The sequence below is a fragment of the Eumetopias jubatus genome, unplaced genomic scaffold, assembly GCF_037043125.1.
Source record: "Eumetopias jubatus isolate StellerSeaLion01/CBP00866 unplaced genomic scaffold, mEumJub1_p1.0 scaffold_3, whole genome shotgun sequence".
In the NCBI taxonomy this organism is placed as follows: domain Eukaryota; kingdom Metazoa; phylum Chordata; class Mammalia; order Carnivora; family Otariidae; genus Eumetopias; species Eumetopias jubatus.
Window position 1 is genome coordinate 9,901,591 of NW_028274809.1, and position 17,611 is coordinate 9,919,201.

Here is a 17,611-nt window from a genome sequence, read left to right on the forward strand (position 1 = left end):
GAGATGAGGCAGACATGTCCGTGTTTCCCAGGGGCAACACTAAGATTTCCAGCCTTTAGACTCGGCAGCCCTCCAGGCAGATGGCCGGGCCCTGGGACTGTGGGCTCAGACCCGGGGCTGCAGTGATGCCCAGCTCTCAAGGCCCAGACCAAGGGACTGGCTCTGCGGACCCCATGCCTAGGGTCTGAACTGATTGCTAGGCCCACGGAAGTGCCCTAGGGGTATGAAAGCCTGGTCTTTCCGCCCTCAGGCAGGAGGGTTCTGGCCTCCGGTGAAAGGTGGAGGCTAATGGGCATGTGTGAATACTCACCAGCAGGAAACACCATAGATGTTCTAGCACATACTGGCATCCCACAGGAAGGAGTATCCCCTGGGAGAGGCACGTCCTCCTGAGAAGTAAGGCAGAGGATTGGTCCTAACAGGCAGTCAGACCACCCCTCAGCACCTACAAATACCAATGCCCCGGGCCAGAAGCCAGGGGCCAAATTTGGCTATTTCCATATCTGGACCACGCCTGATTTACATGCATAGCCAGAGCCTCGTATCAAAACCATCTTTCCCCGGGTCCTCAGAACGGTTTACCCTGGACCTCTGGCCCTGGTTCTGAGCTCTTTGGAACATTTGGGCAGACCTGAGCCAAAGAAGAGCTCTTTCTCCTGTCCCAGGGCAGGCTCCAAACCCAGCTCTGAGTGCCCGGCACTCCGGACTTCTGCAGTGACTGAGGGTTGCCTGAAGGTAACACGAGACAGGTCCCTTCTGTTCTTATCACAGGTTTAAGATCTCAAGGCTAGCGTAGGCGCCCTAGGAGCCGTACTGGGGATGCAGGCTAAAAGAGGGCTATGTAGTCTGTTTTTCACTGAAACGGTTTGGGGTCTAGTGGTCGGCCCAGCCTGGAGATGGCCAACAGCATCCTCGGACCTGGATTCTGGAATCTCCCGTTTGCAAGAATGCCCACAACCTGCTCTGTGGGAAGCTGCACCACGAGAGGGGTCTTTGGTCCCGGTGAAGTATGTTTGACCAGATGGTGTTCAGAGAAGGGTCCTCCAAGATGGCTGTACGTGGGGCCCCTTCCTGCTGACATGGTCCATGGCCCACAGCTTCGGAATCACCAGGAAGCTTGTTAAAATGCAAATTCCAGGGTCCCTGGCCCTAGATAGCAATCTCTAGGACGGATGCCCAGAAAGTGGTGCATTTAACAAGCTTACCAAGTTTTTGAGGTGACACTTTTTTGCCACAATGAAGTCTGACATCCACTGCCCTTTGACAGGACTCACTTTTATCTTCTGACAAAGGAACCAGTCTAACTAATGCGGTGAAGCCTGCAACTTAATAGCTAGAGCTTCCCTGACCCTGCAGGGTGAGACAGCGCACATTTGTGGTTTGCTTGACTTCCGGGTTGTTTTGTTTGGGTGTTTTGTGTGTTCTAGTTTATTTAAACATTTATTCAAATAGAACCAGTTTTCAGAAACAATGATGAGAAAGGAAAGAAGGTGTTTCCAGAAGGAAAAATGAAACCAGGGGGAGACAGCAGTTGGGAGTGGGGGCAGGGAGGCTGCTGAGGGGCAGGGTGGGGCTGGGGGCTGGGGGAGGACAAGCAGGTGAGAGAGGAAACAGGTTGTCACTGCACGGCTGTCCACAGGGCCTCGGAGAGAGGGGCGAGTGGAGACCTGCTTTAAGATGCTTTGCTGGGGGGTCTATCTTGAGAGACCTGAGATGTCTACATTCGTTTTGAAGCTTTCTTTGGATGTTAGTTGTGAAATCACAATCCCCTTGCCCCCAACCCCCCCAGCCCACCGCCCCCCCCCCCCCCCGACGTTGTATCTGGGCTACAGGCAGTTGTGAAGAACAGGGAATCCAGGACAGTGCCAGGTCCCGGGTAGAAATGCTTCGTTGCAATGGCTGCAGGGAAAAGCAGGAAGTGAAGGCAGGAGGGGGCCCAAAGCGAAGGACCAGAGGCCCCAAGGAGGCACGGAACACCCACATCTTGAAAGAGGCACTGTGGTCACCCACCGTCTAGGTGGAGGTAGAGGATGGGAAGTAGGGGAGGTGGCTGGGGGCGAGCCCTTTGTACGGCCACCCCCTCCGCTCTTAGTGCTTCCAAGCATCGAGTTCCCACTGTCCAGGCTTTTCATGGGGTGACCTGCAGTGGGGGTAATGAAGAAGGACCACTGTGCCCAAGGCAGGAGGGGCAGACAATATGGACGGGGGTCAGGGGAGTCTCTCCTCCAGGCTCCAGCTTCTGTCCTGAGATACCTAAAATTAAAACACACCTTACACTTGATGTAGTTTTGGGATGTTGGTGAGGTGCAGAGCCGGAGGCCAAGAAAGAATTCTTGAGACGTGTTTGGTTCAAAAAAGGCGGTTTTATTAAAGCACGGGTACAGGACCGGCGGGCAGAGAGAGCTGCTGGTCCGGGACTGTGAGGGACAACCGATTATATCCTTTGGGGTTGGGGGAAGTCAAGACCAAGGGAACTTCCGAAAGGATTTTCATATGCTGAAGAAGATTTACAGGATACTGGAGGCCTGCCTGGCTATTGTCGAGCTAAGGTAGTTTTTCTCTCCAGCAAGGCATTAACATTAAGACAGGAGCTTCCGGGAGGAACATTATACTCGGCCTGCCTCAAGTGTTTGTCAGTGGGCTGCAGGTTACAAGGACAGTGAATTTTAGGTACATTTTCCTCTGGAAGTTAGGTCATTGACAAGAATGCCCCCTTCGTGCAAATCACCAAGACACCTGCAGACCGAGGGAGATCCATGTCCTGCAGGACTGCGATCTCCACAAGCCAACCACCCGATCTTCCTACCTCCAGCTCCAGGGCAGCCAGGAGTGCCCGAGGAATGCCACACACACCCCACGGCGGCCGGGGGTGGGGGTGGTCTGCGGGGTGTCAGCTTGTGCCCTGTCCCCAGCCCGCCCTCTGCTCCCCCCACCACACTGAAGAATTACATCCGCTCCTGATCCCCAGGAAAGAGTCAAAGTCCTACTGAGCTGGCACATGTGGTTATTTCACAGAAGTCATTTCCTGAGAACTAGTAAGTCTGGGTTGGGCTTCATTGCTGCTGAAAGAACGCCTGCCCTCAGCCCTGGAGTATATAAAACTTTTCTTTCCCTGGCAGGTGATGGAAGGTGACCAGCCCCAAATTAGTCATTCTAATTCCTTAGCAGGAAGTGTCATTTGATCCAACCACATGTGCTCTGTGCCTGGCACACAGTGGCCACTCAATAAAGCAAACTCATTGCCGTTGCCTGAGATTAGCGAGTGTTCCTAGCCCTTGACCTGCATTGTCCCAGGTCCCCCCTCACCACCCTGCCCGTCGGTCGTCCATGGAGCTGAGGTCCCGTCATGCTTCATGCTTCAGCCTGGACACAGCGCAGACAACCAGCTTCCGTCAGGCTGGCCAGAAGCCACCACCTGACTAAGGTCAGGCAGGGGAATCCCCAAAGAGAACGTGACCCCAGCCCCGCCCAGAGAGACTATGTGCCTAGAGAGGTAGACGATGGGGACATGGGGACAGAGGGAAGCTGTGAGGGCGGGGTTCCCGAGACCACCCTGCCTCCTCCTGTTCCTCGTTTCTCTGGATGTATTTTCACTGTGGGAAACCTTTTTTAAAAGGAGAGGGAATTCTTTTCTCAAAGAAACTCACAGCAAATCGTGAGCTCCCTGGGGTGGAAATTCCTGATCTAGCCCAAGGTCCAGCCCCAGTGACATTCCAGAGAAGAGGCGGGAAGTTGGCACACAGCCGCAGCCCTCCAAAGAGCGGGCCCACAATTTATTGGTTCTGCTTTTAGGTGGCGTGAGTGCAGTCCGGGGCTGCGTGTCCTCACCTCCGCTGGAAAACAATCGTTGCCCAGGTTTTGCCGTAGCTTCCCTGGTGTCCCCACTTCTATCTTGCCAACCCCCATCCCAACTGCCCTCCAACCCCATCCTAGACCCTCTTCCCCGCTCAGCAGCCCTGCTGTGCCTGTTAGACCCTTCGGATCCTACTGACTCCACCCTCACGGTGAAAGCCCAGGGTCCCACCTGATGGAACCCCCTCAATTCCTCTCCCCTTTGCTGGATCCTCTGCCCCGCACTCTTCCCCTCACTGTTCTCAGAGCACCAGGGGCTCCTGCTCAAGGCCTTTCCAGCAGCAGTTCCTTGTGCCTGGAAGATTCCTCCCCCTAGAAACGCCCATGGTTCACTCTCTCATCCTTAAGGCATTTTACTCAAATCTTTCCTTCTTGGGGAAGTTTACCCCGACTTGCCCCTACCCCTGCACCCCCTGCCTCACCTGACCTTTCTCACTCTCTCTTCACCGGCTTCCTCCGTTTCCCTGCAGGGGCCCATTGATCATGTTCCAACACATGCTGTCCTTTGTTTATTGTGTTCCGTGTCTGTCTCTTGCCACTATGATGTAAGCTCCTCGAGGACACAATTTTTTGTCTACTTTGTTTGCCAGTATACCTCTGTCAAGCTTAGAAGTGCCTCGTAAATATTTGTAGAATGAATGAATGACTCTGTTCTCCCAGTTAGCCTGGGCCAACTGGCCTGTGCGTTCCAGAGCTTCCCTGAGCAGCATCCTGCCTCCCTGTCCCCTTTCCTTGTTCATTAGTGGGGGTCTCACTCCTGAGCACCGGGGCCAAACCTTCTTGTGGTAAGCTGGGTTTGCCCCAAGATTTCCCCTGCAAAAAGTTTCCCAGAGTGGGACAGATGGGCAAGCCCAGGTACCTCACAAAATGCTTCATCTTTGAGAGACTTGCCAGTTCTTCAGGCCACAGACAAAATCTCAGGCCACCTCAGGTCCCTTCTGATGCCACCTTCAGTTCCCACCCCAGTTTAGAGACAGAGTCTCAGGCTGTTAGAGTCTCAGGCTGTTTCACCCACAGATTTTGAAGAAAGAACAAGAGGCTTTAAACTCAGTAAGCTTAGTTACTGTGACTCTCATTTTTACATAGGAAAGGAATGGATTAAGAATTCAAGACTCCTCAAAGAGGGCACGTTCTGCGTGGAGCCCTGGGTGTTATGCACAAACAATGAATCATGGAACACTACATCAAAAACTAATGATGTAATGTATGGTGATTAACATAACAATAAAAAATTTAAGACTCCTCACTCCATCGACTGAGCTGTGTCTTCTCTTTGATTTCAAAGACAAGATAGGTCTATGAGCCGTGCTGGATATTTTCCATGAGGTCCCAGGCTCTTAATGGATCTCTTTAAGTACCAACACCACTGAGAGAGAAACAAGTGGGGGATGTGGCCTCAAGATGGGCAAATTCTCATTTTAAGTGGCATGGCCTGTGATCTGTCTGACACTCTACCTTTTAGCTTATTCCTTGCCTGCGTACCAGTCAGGTGCCAGTCTTATCTGTGCCCCGCCTCCAACTCTCCTACCCCTGCATTGCAACTGTCTGGAATTAACCCACCCTTTCCAGTCCTGCCTCCAATTTCTGACCTTTACAGTCTGGTCATGGGTTGTTGCCGCTCCTCAATATGTCTTCCTCTTAACTGCTCCCAAGGAAATGCCCACCTCACCCCAAAGAAGCAAGAAGGAGAAACCAGGAATCTTTTTATGGTTTCCTTCAGTTCAGAATTGTAGAGCACCCCTGAGCCCACTAAGCCATGGAGTCCATGGCCATCTGGAATGCTGAGTATGTGTAGAAAGTGAGAAGGGGAATAGGGTTCCATATGCCTCCACTCCTAAAAATTCCCAGAGAAAAATATTTTTTGTAAATGCTGAAAATATGATACGACTGTTCATGGAATCAGCTAACATGAATCATGGTTCTGTTTATTCTAAAACTATAAAAATCATAATTTTTCATGATGATAGAAATAAAAACCCTAACTTGTACAGTGAATAGTTTTAGAACAATTGGATATCCACATGCAAAAAAATTAAAAAGAAAAAAAAAGGAACTCAACCTCATAATCTCATATCACATACAAAAATTAATTTAAAATGGATCGTACATTAAATTGTAACAGGTAACCTGGTAAAGCTTCCAGAAGAAATATGGGAGAAAATATTTGAGTCTGTGGTCAGCAGGATGACTTCCCATAGATGTCCATTCCCTAACCCTAGAACCTGGAATATGTTAAGTTATATGGCAGAGGGACTTTGCAGATGTAATTAAGGTTACAGACTTTAAAATAGGGAGCATATCCAAGTAGGCCTAATCTAATCACAAGATTCTTTAAACACAAAGAACTTTCTCCAGCTGAAGCAGAAGGGAAAATTAGAGATTCTAACTATGAGAAGGATTCCACGTGCTTTTACTGGTTCTGAGAGTTAGGCTCTCATGTGCGAGTATCAGAGAAAGGCCTCTAGGAGCTAAGGGCAGCCCTGGCTGATACCAGCAAGGAAATGGGGACCCTGGTCCTATAACCTTATGGAACTAGATTCTACCAACAACCTCGATGAACTTGGATTCTTCCAAGGAAATGGATTCTTTCTGAGCCTCTCAGCATGAGCCCAGCAAACCAACATCTTGGTTTTGGCCTTGTGAAACCCAGAACAGAGAAACCAGCCAAGGAACCCACACTTCTGACCTCTAGAACTGTGAGAAAAGAAATTCATGTTGTCCTGGGGCGCCTGGATGGCTCATTCGGTTAAACGTCTGCCTTCGGCTCAGGTCATGATCCCAGGGTCCTCGGTCCCACATCAGGCTCCTTGCTCAGCAGAGAGTGTGCTTCTCCCTCTGCCTGCTGCAAAAAAAAAAAAAAAAAAAAGTATATATACATTTTTTTTTAAAGAAATTCATGTTGTCTTATGCCACTCAATTTGTAGTAATTTGTTACAGCAGTAAGATTTTAGGTAGGACATAAAAAACATGAACCAGGGACACCTGTGTGGCTCAGTTGGCTAAGTGTCTGCCTTTGGCTCAGGTCGTGATCTCAGGGTCCTGGGATCAAGCTTGCATGGGGGGTCCCTGCTCAGGGATGGTGTCTGCTTCCCCGTCTTCCTTTGCCCATCTCCCCCACTCATCCTCTCTCTCTCTCTCTCTCTCTCAAATAAATAAATAAAATCTTTAAAAAAAAACATGAATCATAAGAGGAAAAAATGTATATATTGAACTTCATCACAGTGAAAACCTTCTGTTCTTTGAAAGATACTTTTAGGAAAATAACAACAAACAACCAAGCCAAGACCAGAAGAAAATTTACAAAACATGTATCCGATGAAGGACCTGAACCCAGAATATACAAAGAAATCTTACAACTCAGTAATTAAAAAGACAAAACACTCAATTTCTTTTCAGTCAGGAGGACAGAAGATTTGAACAGATGCTTTATCAAGATAGATAAATGGCAAATTAAGCACGTGAAAAGATGATCAACATCACTGGCCATCAGGGAAATGCAAATTAAAGCCCCAGCAAGATAGCATTACATACGTGTCAGCATGGCTAAAATTTAAAAGACTGACAATACCAAGAGTAAGTAAGGATGCAGAACAAATAGAAATCACATGCATGACTGATGGGAACACAAAATGGTACAGCCATGTTGGAAAACAGCTTGGTACTTTTTATAAAATTAAACATGTGCTTATCATTTGATCCAACAATACCCCCCGCTGGTATTGAAATAAAAACACAGGCCCACATAAAGACCTGTATGTACATGGACGTTCATAGCAACGTTATTTGTAATGGCCAAAAACTAAATTTAGGAAATATCCTAAATGTCCATCAATCAGTGAATTGGTAAAAAATTGTGGTACATTCATGCAATGGGATACTACTCAGCAATAAAGAATAACAAAGTATTTACACACAACAACAACATGAATACCAAAAGCATTCTACTAACTGAAGAAAGCCAGACTCAAAAGGCTGGTGCATTAGTTTTCCAGGGTTGCCATAACAAAATATCACAGACTGGGTGGCCTAGACAAGAGAAATTTATTTATTTTCTCACAGTTCTGGAGGCTGGAAGTCTAAGATCAGGGTGTCAGCAAGGTTGGTTTCTGGGGAGAGTTCTCATCCTGGCCTGCTGACAGCCACCTTCTGGGTGTGTCTTTACATGGCCTTTTCTCTCTCTGTGTGTGGAGAGAGATTTCTGTTGTCTCTTCTTATAAGGACCCTAGTCTTACTGGGTTAGGGCCCACTCATATGACCTCATTTAACATTAATTATCTTGTCAGAGGCCCTATCTCCAAATATGGTCATATTTTAAGGTACTCAGGGTTAAGATTTCAATATATGAATTTGGGGGGAAAAAAACACAATTTAGTCCATAATAGCTGGTAATGGGATAATTTCATTTACAAGATGCCAGTTGTATGATCATCTAGAGAAGGAAAAGTGAGAGGAACAAAACACAAATTGATAGTTGCCCTGGGGTGGGAGGGAGTTGACTGCCGGAAGGAACTTCCTGGGGTGCAGAAACTGTTCTCTGTTTGGATTGTACTGGTGTCACGAGATTCTCTACAGTCGTCAAGACTCACTGAATCTACATCTAAAAGGGGTGAATTTTATTGTATGTAAATTATGCCTCAATAAACCTGACTTCAAAAGAACTACACCCAAAGTCAGACCCCCCCCTTTTGGTCCCACTTGGTCCACATGCGTCCCCTAAATTTGATCATTCTTGTTACTTACACTTTTGACAGCAACAGATGTATTTTCTAGACTTTTTCTGCCGAGACCTCCGCAGTGGAAGACCCATTTAAAGGCACAATGCCCAGAAGAAGGCTCTGTGCCTTTATGATCCCTACAACTTAGGATAATGATTTAGAATGAATTGCCTCACCCCGACTAACAGTTGATCTCCAGATTAGGTGAGGATTAAAAATAATAATAATAATAAGATATTTAAAAAGAAAAGAGCACAGCCTGTCCCATATTAGATCTTCAGCTTCCCTGTATTTTACCAGAAAACAATGGTTGAATTCTCTAAAGTAAGGACATGCAGGCTGCCGTCAGAAGTGCTGACAACAGAGACCACAGAAAACAAATCAACACTCATCCCAGACCTCTCTGGCAGCAGTTACCCTTGGTGTGGAGATGAGAACTACTCAGTAAGGCTGGGAACAGCATCTGCCCTAGGGCATTCCTGCTGCAGTTTACCATTCCAGGTCTCCCACACAGCTCAGTGAAATTCAGAAAACTCCCTAGATTTAAGGCTCTTCAATCCTGATGTTCTACCTAGATATCAAAGCAATGGTAAGTCACAACCTACTGTATTATGTGTACTGGGCCAACCGCCAGGGGCGGAGTAAGTGCAAGAAGGAGATGCTGAGTCAGTCTGCTAATCATAATGAGGCTTTCAAAGACTTTTCCAGAGAACTCTTTCACTTTTTATCTTTTATGCCACCATATTTTACGGAGTCTAGAACACTACAGATTGTAAGGAAGGGGGGAAAAGTTGCAAATTAAACTATGCCACAATTATTTTTTATTTCTTCGGAATTGCACCGTGCACTTATTCAATGAGCTTTTAAACTTATTTAGACAGATTTTTTATCCCATATCACCTATGAGCCAACAAAAATATAGATGCAAAGAAAATTATTTGGTTAAGGTGTTTCTTAAATCTATTCAGTCCAATTTTCTTGAACCACACTTCAAGTCAAAGTCATCAAATTCTGTGTTTTGCCAGACTGTCTTTCTAGGCCAACGTTAGCAAACGTTTTCTACAAAGGGTCAGATGGTAACTAATTTGGGCTGTGGGGTCCATGCGCCTACTTGACACTGCTGTGACAAGAAACAGCCATCAGTGGTACTTAAATCAATGGGCATGGTCCAAAAAATCATGGGCACAGGAATTTGAGTGTCATATACAGGCTATGCAATAGCAGAGGGTGGGCCAGATTTGGTCTGTGGACCATAGTTTGCCAACCCCTGTTCTGTACCATCAGGAGCATTGGTAATGCAGTCTATCTTTTTGAATCATACACTGTAATCTCCAGGATTGTCCTGAAACAATCCATTTTGCAAATTTGGATGCTGGGAAACATTGGTCAGGGTAGACTGGGTTATGACGCAGTAAAATCTCAGTGGTTCGGAGACTGCTGGGAAGATGGCGGAGTAAGAGGACCCTGGGCTCGCCTCGTGCAGTGTGGCCACCTAGAGAACACCCACACTGGCATAAATAACTCAGAAAGCGACCTGAAGACTGGCAGAACACTCTCTGCTGCTGGAGGTAGACAAGAGGCCACAGCAAAGTGTATGCACCCACTCCGAAACGCTCTTGACAAGATCCCATCAGTGCCATGCCACAAGCCTGACAGTGTGCAAGCAGCCAAGACAAGGGCCAACACCACACCAAAGTGAGTCCTGCTCCACGGAGAGGGGAAGGTAACCACACACCAGTCTGACTGGTGTGACCTCAGCAGTGGGCTGGGGGCAGGCAGCTGGTCTGACTGCAGGCCCCACCCACCAACAAAAGCTTCTCAGGGGACAACACAGGGAAAGTGTCCTACAGTTTGTTGCTACTTCATCTCTGGCAAACACCTGGTCTTACTCAAGTCCAAGGCAGCCCCAGATCAGCCCACTAACACCACAGACACCAGACTTTGCCCACAACAGGCAGAGAGCCATAGCAGGCTGGACTGAAGGCAAACACAGCTCCACCACAACGGTAGGACACCCCTGTAGCAACACACGTAGGAGACACCCCTGAAGCACAATTTTCTGGTGAAAAGAAGACATTGCACTGTGGGGCACTACAGGACCTCTTCTTCATAAAGCCACTACTTTCAAGTGTGGGAGACATAGCTGACTTTCCGAACACATAGAAACCAACACAGCAATAGACAAAATGAAGAGACAGAGGAATATGTCCCAAATGAAAGAGTGGGACAAAATCATAGCAAGAGACCTAAACAAAATGAAGAGAAGTATTATGTCTGATAGTGAATTTAAAGTAATGCTCATAAAGATACTCGCTAGAATTGAGAAAGGAGAATAGGACTTCCATGAGACCCTCCACAAAGAGATAGGAGACCTAAAAAAGAACCAATTAGAGATAATGAACTCACTAAATGAAATTAAAAATAGACCACCTGGAATAAATAACAAACAAGAGGAAATAGAAGAACAGATAAGCAACCTGGAGGACAGAGTAATGGAAAGTAATCAAGCTGAGCAGGTGAGAGGGAAAAAAAATACACAGAACGAGAATAGACCCAGAAAACTCAGCGACGCTATCAAGCATAACAGTTGCATGATAGGGATTCTAGAAGGAAAAGAGAGCGCAAAGGGGGCAGAACATTTATTTGGAGAAATATAGCTGAAAACTTCCTGAATCTGGAGAAGGAAACAAATCCAGATCCAGGATGCCCAGAGAGCCCCCAACAAAACCAACCCAAAGAGGTTTCCACCAAGACACAAAATAAATAAGATGGCCAAAAGTAGTGATAAAGAGAGAATTTTAACTTCAGAAAGAGAAAGGAGAGCAGTTACATATAAGAGAAACCCCATAAAGCTATCAGGGGATTTTTCAGCAGAAACCTTGCAGGCCAGAAAGGAGTGGCATGATGTATTCAAAGTGCTAAAAGGAAAAAATCTGCAGCCAAGAATAGTCTATCCAGCAAGGCTTTCATTCAGAATAGAAGGAGAGAGAGAGTTTTCCAGAAAAGCAAAAGTTAAAGGAATTCATGAACAGGAGCAAAACCAGGCATGCCCCCATCACAAACAATGCCATCAGCCTGTGGGTCCAAAATCCATAATCCTGCCACCCCCCTGCAGTGTCAGCATGCACTGCCTGCCACTTGCTCAATGCCAAGTCAACATGCTTTCACCTCAGATCAACAAGGGCTCAAACTGACACTCTTCCCCTCAAATTCCAGCCCTGTGCTCAGCTTCGTGCACAGAAGTGGGCATAATTATAAGAGCAGCCTGAAGCAATCCAAATAGTGACACTAATTCTGTGGAATACATAATGGGTAAAAGGAGTGTGCTAGGCTGAGAACATTAACAAGCACATCGAAGAACAATACATATAGCATGATTCTAGTTACTTAAAGAAACAAACTCTGGGAAAAATAAAACAAGATGAAATCAGAGAGGGAGACAAACCATAAGAGACTCTTAATCATAGGAAACAAACTGAGGGTTGCTGGAGAGGAAACAAACTGGGGTGGGGTATGGGGTAACTGGGTGATGGACATTAAGGAGGGCATGTGATGTAATGAGCACTGGGTGTTATATAAGACTGATGAATCACTGAACTCTACCTCTGAAACTAATAATACACCATATGTTAATTAATTGAATTTATTTTTTTTTTCATTTTATTATGTTATGTTAGTCACCATACAGTACATCATTGGTTTTTGATGTGGTGATCCACAATCCATTGTTTTTGTATAACACCCAGTGCTCCATGCAGTACGTGCCCTCCTAATACCCATCACCAGGCTAGCCCATCCCCCCACCCCCCTCCCCTCTAAAACCCTTTTTGTTTCCCAGAGTCCATAGTCTCTCATGGTTCATCTCCCCCTCCGATTCCCCCCCTTCATTCTTCCCTTCCTTCTTCTAATGTCCTCCACGCTATTCCTTATGTTCCACAAATAAGTGAAACCATATGATAATTGACTCTCTCTGCTTGACTTATTTCACTTAGCATGATCTCCTCCAGTCCCATCCATGTTGGTGTAAAAGTTGGGTATTCATCCTTTCTGATGGCTGAGTCATATTCCATTGTATATATGGACCACATCTTCTTTATCCATTCGTCTGTTGAAGGGCATCTCGGCTCTTTCCACAGTTTGGCTATTGTGGACATTGCTGCTATGAACACTGGGGTGCATATGGCCCTTCTTTTCACTACAGCTGTGTCTTTGGGGTAAAGACCCAGGAGTGCAATTGCTGGGTCATAGGGTAGCTCTATTTTTAGTTTTTTGAGGCACCTCCACACTGTTTTCCAAAGTGGCTGTACCAACTTGTATTCCCACCAACAGCGTGAGAGGGTTCCCCTTCCTCCACAAACCCTCCAACATTTGTTGTTTCTTGCCTTGTCAATTTCTGCCATTCTAACTGGTGTAAGGAGGTATCTCAGTGTGGTTTTGATTTGAATTTCCCTGATGGCTAATGATGATGAACATTTTCTCATGTGTCTGTTAGCCATTTGCAGGTCTTCTTCAGAGAAGTGTCTTTTCATGTCTTTTGCCCATTTTTTGACTTGATTATTTGTTTTTTGGGTGTTGAGTTTGAGAAGTTCTTTATAGAGCTTGGGTACCAGCCCTTTATCTGTAGTGCCATTTGCAAATATCTTCTCCCGTTCTGTGGGTTGCCTAAATTAAAAAAAAAAGAAACCCCCCAAAATAAAATGAATAAAATAAAATCTCAGTGGCTCAAAACAACAAAGGTTTATTTATCACTCATGTAAGGTACCCTAAAGGTCAGGGCTACTTTCTAGGGCTGCTGTCCCCCATGCAATGACTCAGCTTTACCCCATATAAACACATGTCCCCTCAATATTGTCAAGGGACAAGAATGTGGAAAATCACATCTCAGCTCTTAAGAGGTTTTCCTCCGGGAGTGGCATGTTTTGCTTTTCACTGGCAAAACCAATCACATGGCATGGTGGTTTTTAAATATATCTATAAACTCATTGACATTGTCACCTCCAAAAGGTGGAGTCTAACTCCCCTTCCTTTGCAAGTGACTAGACTAGGTGCCTCAGTGCTAACACAGGGAATGTTGCAGGGGTTGTGCTGTGTGACTTTCAAAGCTAGGTGTCTTACTCTGTTCAGGCTGCTGGAACAAGACAGCACAGGCTGGGAGGCTGCTGAACAACAGAAATTTACTGCTCACAAATCTGGAGGCTGGGATCTGAAATCAGGGTGCCAGCATGGTTGGGTGAGGGCCCTTTTCTTGCTGTGCCTTCATATGGCAGAAGTGGCAAGGGAGCTCCCTGAGGTCTCTTTTATAAGGGCTAATCCCATTCATGAGGGCTCCACCCTCATGACCTAAGCACCTGCCAAGGCCCCACCTCCAAATACCACATACTGGGGGTTAGGATTCAACACAGGAATTTTGAGGAGACACAAACATTCAGCCAATAGTATTTCAGCAATATTTCTGAATTTTAAAAAACATTAATGCAACATAAACTATAGGTATAATGAAATTTAAGTGTAGAGTTTGATAACATCAAGTATATTCACATTACTGTAAAGCAGATCTCCAGAACTTTTTAATCTGAAAAAAAGTTCATTTAAAACTTCATGCCCATCAAACAACTCCCATTTCCCCCTTCTTCCCAGCCCCAGCTCCGCCCCACTAATCACCACTGTACTCTCTCTTTCTATGAATTTGACTGCTTTAGATACATCATATAAGTAGAATCAAACAGCATTTATCTTTTTGTAATTGGCTTATTTCACTTAGCACAATGTCCTCAAGGTTCATTCATGTTGCAGTGTGTGATGGGATTTCCTTCTTTTGAAGGCTGAATGATATTCCAACATATGCATAGATGACATTTTGTTTATCAATTCATCCATCAATGGGCAACTGGATTGTTCCAACCTCTGGGCTATTGTGAATAGTGCTATGTCCATGGCTGCGCAAACATCTCCTCTAGACTCTGCTTTTAAAAGTGTGGGATCCAGTGGAATTGCTGGGTCAATCCAGTGCCTCCATTTTTAATTTTCTGAGGAAACTTCAATCTGTTTTCTGTTGTGGTTGCACCATTTAACAATCACCAACAGTGCCCAAGGGTTCCGATGTCTCTACACCTTTGCGAACATTTGTTATTTTCTGTGTTTTTTGATAGTAGCCACCCAAATGGGTGTGAGGTGTGATTTCATTGTGGTTTGGATTAGCATTTTCTTTGATCATTCTTAAATAAGAAAAAATTCTTTGGTCTTTTTGAGGTCCAAAGAACAATCTCATTTTAGCAAATGTGATAGGCAGAATAACATCCACTATTCCCACAAAGATGCCTTAATCCCTGGAACTTGTGGATGTGCTTTGCTACATTTCAAGGGGGAATTAAGGTTTCTAGTCATCTTCCCCCAAGCCCCCAGGTGGCCTGTGACTCCTGCAAGGTTAGCAGAGGTAGAAGCTGGGAGGAGATATAAGGGGCAGGAGAGACCATCCTTCCAAAGGCAGATATAGGATGATGTTTACATCTTCTGGGTGGGGCAGTCTCCAAGTGATAATTCTTTCTCTTCAATAGCGCTCTGTGGAGGTAATCAAAGTTACCCCTTCTGGGCCCTTGGGCAATCCTTGTCTCTGGCCAGGTGCTGCTCATCCCATCTTCATCTTCTGTAGCCTGTGGTAACTTCCAGCCTCTTTTTGCTGATGACCTCTCTCCTTTGGCAAGAAGCCTTTAAAGACAGGTCTTTTCCAACAACCCCAAGGTCAGATCATTCCACAATTCCTCTTGGCTCATAAGAATACTCTGGCATCCTTTCCCCTCTTCCATCAGGGGTAAATGTGTGGTTTTCTCCCATTGCTTGTGTATCTTTGCTTGGTCATCAGTAGGGCAGTTCCAGCCATAGCCCTTGATCTTCTCAAAGAAAAAAAAATGCTTAAAATTCATTAATGGGGCTGATTTTACAGTCTTGAACTTCTTCTGAACAATGGCCTGGATTCTTCCAACATTTTCTTATGATGAGTATTATGAACCACTTTTCTGTTCTTGCTTTTAGGGACTTTGCCCAAGTTCATTCTTAGTTAGCCAATATATGTTTATATAGCATATCTATGGACAAGCCAGAAATAGTTTCATGCAGTAATAATATGGTTGCTATTATGGTAAAATGCAATGTTCATAAGAACTTAGGAATCTTGAGATAATTCACATTTTTTCCTTAAGTAATGTATTTTCAGAGTTATTTGCAAAGTGTGTGTTCTCTGAACATTTCTCCCAAACCTATATACCCCTTCTGACTTTAAATTCAATATCATTGCACCATTTCTAGAGACCAAAGAAACACTTTATAGGAACCCTCAACAAATTACAAGTGACTTTATCCACCACTTCCTCTCTCCCTTCCACATCTTGCCCAGGCTTAAGGTTCTCTAAGGGGTGCAAAGGATTTACACATCATGAGAAAGATTATTGTTAATGTCATTTAGGATATGAACAAACATTCTAAATACCAACTGAGACAACTTTCCAATCCAAGACCAGGATATCAAGACCAAAATGACCTTATAGATTTTTAATAATTTGCTCTTTGTAGATCATCTCTTAAGGAAAACACGAGAAGCTAATCACAGTTGTTCACTCTTAGACAAGAACTGGGGACCTGGAAAAAGAGGGGGAAGGGCTTACTTTTTACTAAGTATCATTTTTAACCTTTTGAATTTTATACTGTATCTTCCCAATTCAAAAGTTGTTTTAATTTTAAAAATAACAGTTCTCATTTGAAGGTATAAAACTACCATTCTAACAATCAATATTACAAGTAAAAGTCACCTTTTTACATAAGAAAATATTTTAAAAGTTTTAAGATTAATGTGATTTCATTTATATGTGGACTCTAAAAAACAAAACAAATAAGCATACAAACAAACAAAACAAATAGACTCTTAAATACAGAGAACAAACTGGGGGTTGCCAGAGGGGAGGTTAGTAGGGGGATGAGTGAAAGATAAAGGGCATTAAAAGGTACAAACTTTCAGTTATAAAATAAGTAAGACACAGAGATGAAAAGTACAGCATAGGGAATATAGTCAATCATATTTCAATATTGTATGGTGACAGATGGTAACTATACTTATCGTGGTGAGCATTAAGTAATGCATAAAATTGGCAAATCAATATATTGTACATTTGAAAATAATATAACATTGGATATTAACTATACTTCAATAAAAAAAATTTAACACCCCCCCCAAAAAAAGAGAAAAAAAAAAGAAAACTTTAAGGATAAATTGAATTGTGTATTTTAGATCTAGGGCTTATAATTGAGTTAACTTTGGTAGATTTTTTGAGTTTTTATTCTACTCTTGGCTCTCAGATTATTTTATATTTCAACAAAAACAAAGAGACAGCTTGGGTTTTGTGGGGATGGAATTTGTAAAAAGGGCATGTCTTACTGACCAGTGAGTCCACTACATCATTTGTAGAGTGCCTGCCATCCACAGGCACTGTGTCACGTGCCAAGACACAAAGGTAATCAGCCCTGGCAGTCTCTCCTGCCTTGGAGAGACGTGCATATTGCAGAATAGAAGGTCATGCTTTGAAATCTCAGAGTTGAGAATGGAGGAAGAGAGAAGACACACTGAACACCCAGAGAAGAGGCAAGAAGGACTTGGAGCCAAAATGGGGTCCAGACATGATATGGAAGCCACTAGAATCTGAAAACAAGGTGGGGGCCTAAGGATGGGAGGGTGTAATCAAAGCAGTGGGTGAAAAAGAGGCTCTTTTCCACAAGGCAGGTGTCCACACCCAAAGCAAAGTGGAAAACTGAAGCCCAAATTTCCTAAGCAATTGGTCCAGCTCTCAAGGGTGATGAAATGGTCACCTTTGGCCAAGTCATGTGAATGGAAAATCTGAAAGGGAAGGTCCTGTCCTCCTAAGCTCCTGTAAGGCCTTTCTAAGCCTCAGCTTTTCTCATTTGTAAATCAGGAATAATAATACGTACATTATATACCTGTTGTGGGGATTTGGTTTTGTGTATATGAAATGACTTGCATGGTGTCAGAAGCATAATAG

The 17,611-nt window shown here is 44.7% G+C and overlaps 1 protein-coding gene across 1 annotated transcript in view; it reads left to right on the forward strand.

Moving 5' to 3' along the window:
• Window positions 1-5,072, forward strand: part of SP110 (SP110 nuclear body protein) — a 48,031-nt gene extending 42,959 nt beyond the window's left edge. The window contains exon 23 of the transcript XR_003609576.2: window positions 4,939-5,072. The gene's annotated coding sequence lies outside the window, so the exon portion shown is untranslated. The remainder of the gene's footprint in view (window positions 1-4,938) is intronic.
• The last annotated feature ends 12,539 nt before the right edge of the window (window positions 5,073-17,611 follow it).